At 43.9% G+C, this 10,783-nt stretch overlaps 1 long non-coding RNA gene across 1 annotated transcript; it reads right to left on the minus strand.

Moving 5' to 3' along the window:
- Positions 1–20: 20 nt before the first annotated feature.
- On the minus strand, positions 21–3,678 carry LOC111819816 (uncharacterized). The gene is made up of 3 exons (XR_002823396.1): positions 3,318–3,678; positions 954–1,017; positions 21–419 (listed from the first exon to the last, which is right to left on the minus strand). It is a non-coding gene; the product is annotated as an uncharacterized LOC111819816 (long non-coding RNA).
- Positions 3,679–10,783: the final 7,105 nt, after the last annotated feature.

Raw genomic sequence — 10,783 nt, forward strand, 5'->3', positions numbered from 1 at the left:
GCTAATGGAAAACTTGTAGGCCAGTTTTCTGTACCATCCAAAAAAAAAAAAAAAGGCTAAAAAAGTATATTTCAGATTGTAAAGACATAATTCTGACATCTACTACAGATCTAACCATAATCCTGAAGCACTATTTTATGAGTAAGTATGGAATGCCTATCTGTTCCGATAAAAATGGCATACACTGACTGTTTTAATACAAAAGTGTTTTGACGTAAGGTAGAAGATTCTGATGGGCTTTTCCTCATTTTTAGAACTAAAGAGTCTACAGTTTACGTTTCTTTGGTAAACTTTAGTGATATTTTCCTATACAAATGTTGGTTAAAAATATTTACTTACCTGCTGAATAAAATATACACTTTTCCAAAAACTTCCTTTTCCTCAAAGATACAACTCCATCTGTTTTCAAAATGGCATACCTATTGGAAAAAAAATTACTCTCAACATTTACTGATGAGGCAATCAATAACAAGTAGATGTGTTTTAAAACTTTATTACATAAATGAAAAAAAACTAAACTCTTAAAATATTTCTTCTCTAAAATCTATTAGTACGAATAGCAATTAGCTCAAAATTTCCAATAAATATTTGAAAGATTAAAATAGTCTGTATGGTGTATCATAGAGCTAAAACAAACCGTACCTTTGGTTCATGATTTTCCTCAAAATATAATCGGTCTTTTTTATTTCCAAAATTAAACAAAAGCTTAAAGGACCTTCAGTATTTTAAACTATTCAAAGGGTACATTAAATTACAATGGCTATGTACCTATACGTTTGTTCATTCAATGAAAATGTTTAAAGACTGCAAAATTACTTCAGGTATTTACTCATACTATTCTATAAAAATCATACATAAATGTTCATTGGCTGGGAAAAAATTATCAAAGAACAAAATTAAAAGCTGGTAAGCTTATTTTTATGTCAAAGTAATAAAAATTTACCCAATCTTACCTCAAAAGAGCCGTATTTGTTCAGAACCATCCACAACCAAATTAATTTCAATCCTGTAAGTTACCTTTAAAAAAAAGAAAAGATGGTTATCAATATTGTGATTTTTAAGTTATGTCTTGGCCAAAGTTTCAGTGTGATTAAACAATGATATTCCAAACACAAGATCTATGGACAAATTTTTAAGAGGAGGCTAATCAACACTCTACCTGTATATTTAAGGCTGCAGTTATTTCTCAATATCAGTCTTTGTTGCCCTCATCTTTTGGTTGCACACACAAACACTAGGGATTAAAGCACTGAGATAAAGAATTATAGTAAATTCAAATCTCTGGAGAGATTTAAGATTATGACCTTGTTTTTATTTTCTTTCCTCATTTGATGCTAGGCAATACATAAAAACAAAGGGATAATTTAACCATTTTTAAAGACTGGAATAATCTCAAAATTTCCTTTAGCATCTAGAAATACCTTTTACAATTAGGAGCAATCAAAAATTAACTCCTCCAAGTGAAAACAGTGAAGTTAAAATGGCCACTGGTTACTTTAAATTTTAAAACACAAGTTATTTGATCTTACTAAGTGGGATATTAGCTTTGTCTTTAAAGCAAGCCTAAAACTTGTAGTATCTAAGACCTTTATTCAATTTAAAACCAGGGTCTGGCACATCTTCAGTCTCTCCCCTCCCCCCACTTATCATGTAAAAAGATCTTTTGAGGTTAAACTGCTAGCAATTATTATGCATTTCACTCTTTAAAAAGAACGCAGAAAAACTAGATTTAAAATATCCATTTAAAACCACTTCCAGTGTTCGAATTTTCAAAAATGTTGGCTTGAAAAACCAAAATTGACAAACAACAAAATCTAAAAAATCAAGATATGCGCAACTGATGTAACATGTAGTACTATATGAAAGCTATTCAAAAAATAAAACGATTTTACTATTAAAAAATACCCTCAGAAACATGGTCGAATAAACCAGTATCTTTGGTTTTAGAATACTACGTAAGCATGCTCAATACTATTTTTACGTAGATCTGCACCTTTACAACATAAGAGCTACCACAAAATGAAGACAAATATATTCTAAAATACACAATGGTTTGTGGATTTCTGGTTTTTTCTTCATTGGACTTAAATTCTTCCTCAATTTTTTGAATCCGTAGACTATAAATACACAACACGGCCTATTTTTTGAAACCGATATATATTTTTAAAATATTGCTCCGTTTTAAGCACATCTATCTAAATTTTTACACATGCAACAAATGCAACAAATATGGCTCCTCTTCATCGCCCATTACCGAGAGCAGTTCTACTTTAATATTTACACTACAAGAAAGTAACTTCACAAAGAGATTTGATGTTAGAATTATTTCTTTGTAAAAGTTTTGACGTTTACGGCTTCTGATAATATACAATATTTTAAAATAAAACAAAATGATCAACTTAAACTTTTAAAAGTCTAGAAACTGACCCAAGTATGTTCAAACATCTAGGTGAGAAGTTACAGATAACGGCTCCTTATGATCTTAAAAAAAAAAAAAAAAAGTGCCAAACAGTATAGTCAATCATTATTCAAAAAACAGAATGGCAAATTATCTCGGCGTCAATTACTCGGTGAGATAAACTATCTTAATCAAACGTCATCGTCTAGCTCCGTAATTATCAAATCTATTTCCATTAAATAGCCTTGACGATACAGTAAACTTGTTTTCGTAATTTTTGAAATACCACAAGCACTCTTCCAACTTGCATGTTTAAAAGGTAACCTTAACGTCACAAAGGTTTAATAAACACAAGTACCTTCATATCTGTAACACTGCAACCCGTCAAAATTGGCTTTGAAAGAGTTAAAAGCCAACACCCAAAAGGGAAAAAAAAAACAAGATTTATTTTTGTTTAAACGTAGTCAGGGTTCCATTGTTCTTTTAAATTCGACCATAAAGATAAGTTCCCACCTCACCGGAAAGAGAGTAAAAAGCTCCCCCGCTGGAGAACCTAAAAGCGATTTTTTTCCCCCTAAATATCAAAATAACTCACCAGGACAGAAAGGGGCTCTCCTCGCGCAGTCCCCTGCGGTCTCCCGCCTGCGGTCACCCGCTGCCGCCCCCTTCCCCGCGGGTCCTGGTCCTGGCACCGAGGCCGCCCACCGCCCACCCCGACTGCGGGGGTCTGCAACAAGGCCCCGCGCGCCCCCCGCCCCCAGGTCCCGCGACCCCAGCCAGCGGGGCCGAGGAGCATCCCGCCCGGCAAAGCCGGCGCGCGAGGACCGGCCCGCCGCCCCCTCCTGCTCGCGCGCTCAAGGACATTTTGTTTTTCTTCCCAAGGACAAAGGACAATAAAAGGCGCTGAGGAGCCACTCACCAGTTCCGAGCGCGGCCGATAGCACCTCCTGGCCACCTGCAGCCGAGGTACGGGCCGGGCCGCCCGCCCGAGCCTTCTGCCCGCGCCGGGCCGAGACGACGAGGCCCCGGGGAGCCTCCGCGGCCGCTGCCGCAGCGAGACTTTCGGCATCGCTGGCCCGGCCGCCTCGGGAACCCCTACCGCGGGATCTGCCGCCGACGTGCGGCCCGTCTCGCCTCAGCCGCGGCCGCCCCGCTCCCGAGGGCCTTCTAGCGGCCCTGGTGCAGCTTCCCGCCGGTCAGCGGACCCGACGGCCGCGGCGGAGAGCCTGACAGCTCGGGGTGCTGCTGCCTCTCCGGCCATCTTGTGCCGTGTGTGTGGTGTCTCTCTCCCGTCTCCTCTCTCGGCTTTACTCCCTCCTCCTCCTTCCCCCGCCCCACACACCACACAACATGGCCTCTCCGCTGCAGCGGTGGCTGCGGCGGCGGCAGGAGCTCCGCCGCGCTCCAGCCCGGTCCCCTCCCCCACCTTCCCCACCTCCCGCCCGCATCCACGTGCCCCAAAGCGCACGCGCGCCACCGCCCGCCTGCCGCGGCTATTGGTTCAACGAGCTTCCTCCCATATCCTCCCGAAAGCGGCCTCACGCACTCTCTCTTGGCGTCCTCCTCCCGCCCGACAACAGCTAGTTCGACTGTATTGGCTAATTCTGACCCCGCCTCTACACCGCCTCCAAGACTATAGGCTGTCCTTAATGTCATTCACCACTCGTGGGTGTTTCTGGTTTTCTGGCCGGGTCCGGCCCGCGATTGGCGGGTGATGGAGCGATTGCGTTTGGAGCTGAGGTGTTGCTCTGCGCCCCGCAGTGCGGACCCCTTTGGACGGGCTGGAAGGGCCGCAACTTTGGCTAGGCCAGGCCGGAATTAGTATAGTGCCCAAGAAGTTAGGGCTTCGCCTTTGGAAAAAGCTCAGGATTCGGTGTTTTCTGAGTTCAGTTTTTTGTCTTTGGGGAAAAAAAAAAGGGAAATTGACTGACAGGATGATGGGCAAGCAAGATGCAGGTCTATACCGGTCGGACAAGCAGCCATATCTCATCTGTCATACCCCTCAAAATTTTTTTCTTAAAAAACCAGGCCTTAACTTCACGGTTATAGAGTCAGGGCCAGTGGTTTCTTTGGGGAAAAAAAAAGGGAAATTGACTGACAGGATGATGGGCAAGCAAGATGCAGGTCTATACCGGTCGGACAAGCAGCCGTATCTCCTCATCTGTCATAACCCCTCAAAATTTTTCTTCTTAAAAAACCAGGCCTTAACTTCACGGTTACAGAGTCAGGGCCAGTGGTCTCGCTACCAGCGCATCCCCCTAGCCCAGTATCCGAATTTAAATACCATTTATTTGAGGGTTTGTAAGTTACTCATTGTCCATTTATGTGAGACAGACTGTTTCTCCAGTGTTCAGTGTCCTGGGGCCTTAAATGAATCAGTATTTCAGAATCCTGGTTAGCCTGGATTCCACTCTCTTTCTTAGGGCAGTGTTTGTTAAAATCGTAGTTTGAACCTGAACAATCAGTGTCTACCTGAGAATCAGGCAGAACAAGCCTCATCTCATTTAAGCAAATCTCACTTTTTTTCATTATCTCGTCCTACTTCCATTTGGAAGTAACTCTAGGCAGACCATAAGAATAAATGAAACCTGAACCTAACCTGGAATCCCTGGTGGTGTAGTGGCCAAGTGCTATGGTTACTAACCAAAAAGTTGGCAGTTCAAATTCACCAGATGCTCCTTGGAAACTCTATGAGGCAGTTCTACCCTGTCCTATAGGGTCACTGTGAGTCGGAATCAGCTTGATGGCAGTGGGCTTTTTTGGTTTTTTTTTTTTTTCAACTTTACTGAAGTGGATGGAAAAAGCAAAAAAGGAAGTTCTTTCCCACTGCCAGCATTTTAGAAATCCTTCCTCTTGGCAAGGGACTGATGTGGGGCTAGAGGGAGGGAAAGGAGCACCAGATGTTCTTAGTTTTGGGAGGCTTTTTTTGCTCATGCACAAGTTTTTATTTGAACACCTCTTTTCAATTCTCTGGGGATATACCTGGGAGTGGAATTGCTGGATTATATGGTAATGCTATGTTTAACTTTTTTTTTTTTTTAATTGTGCTTTAGGTGAAAGTTTACAGAGCAAATCAGTTTCTCACTAAACAATTAATACAGATAGTGTTTTGTGACATTAGTTGCCAACCCTGTGATGTGTCAACATTCTCCCCTTCTTGGCCTCAGGTTCCCCATTTCCATTCATCCAGCTTTCCTCTCCCCTCCTGCCTTCTCATCCTTGCCCTGGGGGCTGATGTGCCCATTTAGTCTCATATACATGGTGGATCTACGTGTGTTATTGTTTGTTTTATAGGCCTGTCTAATCTTTGGTTGAAGGGTGAACTTCAGGAATGACTTCGGTACTGAGTTAAAAAGGTGTCCAGGGCCATACTCTGGGGGTTTCTCCAGTCTGTGTCAGACCAGTAAGTCTGGTATTTTTTTGTGAGTTAGAATTTTGTTCTGTATTTTTCTCTTGCTCTGTCTGGGACCCTCTATTGTAATCTCTCTCAGAGCAGTCGGTGGTGGTAGCCAGGCATTATCTAGTTGTGCTGGACTCAGTCTGGTGCAGGCTGTAGTAGTTGTGGTCCATTAGTCCTTCGGACTAATCTTTCCCGTGTGTCTTTGGTTTTCTGCGTTTTCCTTTGCTCCAAAGATGTTCTTAGTTTTAACTGATTTTTTTGTTTGTTTTAATAAGGTAAGGGGTTTGAGAGTGAGGTAAGCAACTCTTAAGGTCTCTTGAGACCCTGTACCTGGGATAAATCAGATATTAAATATATGTGGGGCCTAGGAACTAGTCCAGAGTCCCTGGCTGGTGCAAAGGTTTAATGTATTTGCTGCTAACCAAAAGTTGGAGGTTTGAGTCTCCCTAGAGGCGCTTTGGAGCCCTGGTGGCGCAGTGGTTAAGAGCTCAGCTGCTAACCGAAATGTCAGCAGTTTGAATCTACCAGCCGCTCCTTGGCAACCCTGTGAAGCAGTTCTACTCTGTTTAGAGGCACCTTGGAAGAAAGGCCTGTTGATCTACTTCGGAAAAATCAGCCATTGAAAATCCTATGGAGCACAGTTCTACTCTGACACATACAGGGTTGCCATGAGTTGGAATCAACTCCATAGCAACTGGTGGTTAGTTGGTTGGTTGGAGGAACTAGTTCTGGCTGCGTCTTTTAAAAATGACACAGTTGTTAATTGACTTGGCTCAATATAGAATTAGCTACTTACTTAGGGCAGAGCTAGAACTAGAACCTTAAGTCTCTTGACTTTTTATAGTTCCTTTTGGGCTCCTTCCTTGGGTTCCTGTTATGCAACCTGGCCACCTTTCTTGCCAATATAATTTGAGCTCCAAGTGGGCCACAGAAAGAATGCTTCTTTAACAGAAATTGAATGTTCACCATTTAATTTCCAAGAGACCTTCCCCCACACAGTCTAGCCTTGTACAATGTGGATATGCAACAAGACTGTGTTCTCTGAAATAACCCCACCCAGAAGCCTTTCCTCATTCTTCCTGGTATGTTCTTGCTGCGCTATTATTGTTCATTCCCTTTTCCCTTTCCTCTCCTACCACTACCTGAAATTCATCTATGATTCTGCTTTTCCAGATTCATCACCAAGTACTTCTGTGGCAGCAAAACAGGCCTGAACAGGCCTTTATTAAAAGTAAAGTAACGGTTGGCTCAGACTTTAGAGGCATTTACAGACATTGTTCTAAATCCACAATGTGGATTAACTCAATTCATCACATAACACCCCAAGAGCAACTATTCTTATCCCTGTGTTGCAAATTAGGAAACTAAGGAACAAGGAGTTAAGTAACTTGCTGGAATTCACGCTGCTGCGAAGTATTGGAGCCAGAAATAAGTCCAGGAACAGAGCCCTGGTGGCTCAGTGGTTAAGCATTCAGCTGCTAACCAAAAGGTCGGCAGTTCCAATCCACCAGCCATTCCTTGGAAACCCTATAGGGCAGTTCTACCCTGTCCTATACGGTCACTCTGAGTTGGAATTGACTTGATGGCAATGGGTTTGGTTTGGTTTTTTGCAATCTGGATCTAGGGCCTATCTATGATTGTGCGGTCTCTCCCAGTTTCTTTATGAAGCCTGCCCCCTTCCTCAATAGGTTCAATTAGATCTTACGCTGTGTGGAGGCACCTGATTCGTCAACTCCTCCCTCCCTCACTTCATTCAAATGTTCCACCATCAGAATCAGGCCTCCCTCCAATTAGGAAATGTCTAACTCAATTCCCAGACCTGGGCCCTACTCAACCCCTTTGCTATCAATCTCCTGGCACACCACCCATAGGGTTTCCTAGGTTGTAAATCTTTATGGGAACAGATCGATAGGTCTTCTCTCCCATAAAGCCACTGGTGGGTTCGAACTTCCGACCCTTCGGTTAACAGCCAAGCACTTGACCATTGTACCACCAGGGCTCCTCTCTCTTTGATTGTACCCATTGCCATTGAGTCTATTCTCACTCATAGCGACCCTACAGGACAGAGTAGAACTGCCCATAGGGTTTCCAAGGCTGTAACCTTTACGGAAGCAGACTGCCACATTTTTCTCCCGTGGAGCAGCTAAGGGGTTCCAATTGCCAACCTTTAGGTTGGCAGCCAACCTCTTAACCACTGCACCACCTGGGCTCCTTCAATCGTATGGAGCGAATCCCTTTTATGAAGACATACCTTGAGCAGCTTATATATAATAGTTCTTTTCTCCCAAGTTTACATCAAACACAACCTGGTCTTCAGAGAAAGCCCTGTCTGCCACATTGAAACTTTGTTCCCTATCACAAATGACAGGCATGATTTACTTTATCATATCTATAGCATGTTTTTGGTTAAGAACTCGGCTGCTAACCCAAGCTTGGCAGTTTGAATCTACCAGCCACTCCTTGGAAACCCAATGGGGCAGTTTTACTCTGTCCTATAGGGTTGCTGTGAGTCTGAATCAGCACAACGGAAACGGACTTGTTTTTTTTTTTTTGGTATGGCATGTTTTTAGTCATCCCTCCTTAAAGCTAGACTAGCTCTTGGTCCTAAATTAATAGCATCTGACACCTGGTGGACCACATCCTACCCCTAGCACAGTTCTTTTTCATGCTAAGTGATCTGCCAATTGAACCAAGAGGCAATCCCTCCCTCTCCTTAGTCAAGATTGACTCCTATTTCTGCTGTTTTGTTCGCAGAAGAGAATCAAGAGCCAAGTCCTTAGCTTTGGCTCACTTAGAGGAAAGGCCTCTGCGTGCTCTACGTAGTTCTGTTCCTATTTAATTGTGTCCAGAAGAAAACCTGGGTGGGCAGAGAATATTTTTGGAAGGATACAAGGACTCGTTTACACTAGTCACCTCAGAAGAGGGGAACTGGGGAACTGGAGAACAGAGGTAGGAAGGGCACTTTTCATTCTATATCCCATCATGACTTTTGAATTTTGAACCATGTGAATGTACCTGCTTTTTTAAGTAAGAAAATAAAAGTAAAGAAAAAACTAAATTCAAATAATCGATTGCACTTAAAGCTCACACGATTGGAGAGAAAAAACCAAAACCAAAACCAAATCTATTGCCGTCGAGTGGATTCCAACTCATAGCGACCCTACAGGGCAGGGTAGAACTGCCCCGTAGGGTTTCCAAGAGCAGCTGGGGGGTTCAAACCACGAACCTTTTGGTTAGCAGCCAAGTACTTTAACCACTGCACCACCAGGACTCCTTGATGATATGATACGGATATCTGGTATATAATAAACATGGGGGAAGGGGTGTGGGCAACAGCTTCCATTCCAAATGTAGCCATGTCTTCACACACAACTCTGCAGAAGAGGCCTTCCCTGCCTCTGTGAAGTTTCACAGGTTTGTTTTCCCCCTTCTGCTGTCCTCTCCTCTGTTAGCAATTAAAAGAGTGGAAGAGATGCCAGCAGGGTCTGCATTTCTCTCTGCCTCCCTGCCCCCATGCCCCTCTTTGCTCTGGGGAGTCTCCCTTATATGGTCAGTCCCAGCTCATCTTGGAGGCTGAGTACAAACTCATGATGACCTTGGTCCAAGTCACACAGGCTTCTCCAGATTCCTGTAGTTCTGCTCCTGCTCTTCGCAGTTCCTCCTGCTCCTCAGACTCTGCCTGATTCCCACGCAGACTCGACTTTATTCTCAGTATACACCCTGCTCCTTCTTCACAAGTGGCCATCTTTCTCCCAGGGTACACCATGCAAAGCGTTGAAGCTCATTTGATACTCAGAATAGTGTTTCCAAACACATTTATTGAGCTTCTTCTTATGTGCCAGGCAGTGTTCAAGGAGCTGGGGCTACAGTGTGGATAAGAGAGACTGGATATTTGTCCTCATGGAGCTTACATTCTAAAGGGGTGGAAGTCCATAAATAAACACATAAATAAACAAGAAAATTCCAGGTAGTGATAAGTGCTATCCTGATGGTGACCTAACTTCAGTTGAGTGGCCAGGGAAGACCTCTCAAAGGGGGTAATAGATTTTAAATTGAGCAGAAAGGACACAAAGGGAGCAGCTGTGTGTACATCTGCAGGTGGGTTCCAGGTAAAATGGCAGATGATAAACATGCAAATAATTAACCGATTTTGCTCCCTCCCAAAACTCTACTCAATAGACTTTCTTTTCTACTTCTCTTTTTTTTTTTTTTTTTTTTTTTTTTTTTTTGGTTTTTTTTTTTTTTTTTTTCCTTTTTTTTCCCTTTCAATATTTTACTGTACCTCAGGTGAAGGCCCACAGAACAGACAGTCTCCCATGCAACAGCAACACACATGCCGCTCCACGACATTGGTCAACAACCCCACAACACCCCAACCCTCCAAATACCCAACCCTTTTTCCTTTTTCTTTTCTTTTGGTGAAAATACACACAGCCAAAGACACGCCACCCCAAAAATTTTTTTTACATACACATTTAAGTGACACCGACCACGCTCCTCCAACTATGCCGCCACTCCCACCCAAGATGAAGGCCTACAGGACAAAACAGTCTCCCACCCGACAGCCACCACAAATGCCGCCCCACGACAATGGTCAACAATCCCACAACACATCAACAACATCCCCACTCCATTCTGTGTTCCCCATCATCAGCTCCCCACTCCCCCCCCGCCCTCCGGGCCCCGTCACTGGACCCCTGCACCTCGCCACTCTCATGGCTCTACTGGGCTGTCCACTCGCAGGCCGACCAGCGAACATCGAAGGCAACTCCACCACTGAGCTAAAAGGGCGCCTGGGGGCCACACCCCCGGGGCCTCTCCAGTCTCCCCCAGGCCAGCAAATCTGGTCTTTTCTTTTTTCTTTTTGTGAGCTAGAACCATGCTCCACATCCCTCTCCAGCTCTGCCCAGAACCCTCCGCCGTGATCCTGGTCAGAGCAGTCAGCGGTGGCAGCCGGGCACCATCCAGCTGCACTGGACTCAGTC

The sequence above is a fragment of the Trichechus manatus genome, unplaced genomic scaffold (assembly GCF_000243295.1).
Source record: "Trichechus manatus latirostris isolate Lorelei unplaced genomic scaffold, TriManLat1.0 scaffold00019, whole genome shotgun sequence".
NCBI classification, from domain to species: Eukaryota; Metazoa; Chordata; class Mammalia; order Sirenia; family Trichechidae; genus Trichechus; species Trichechus manatus.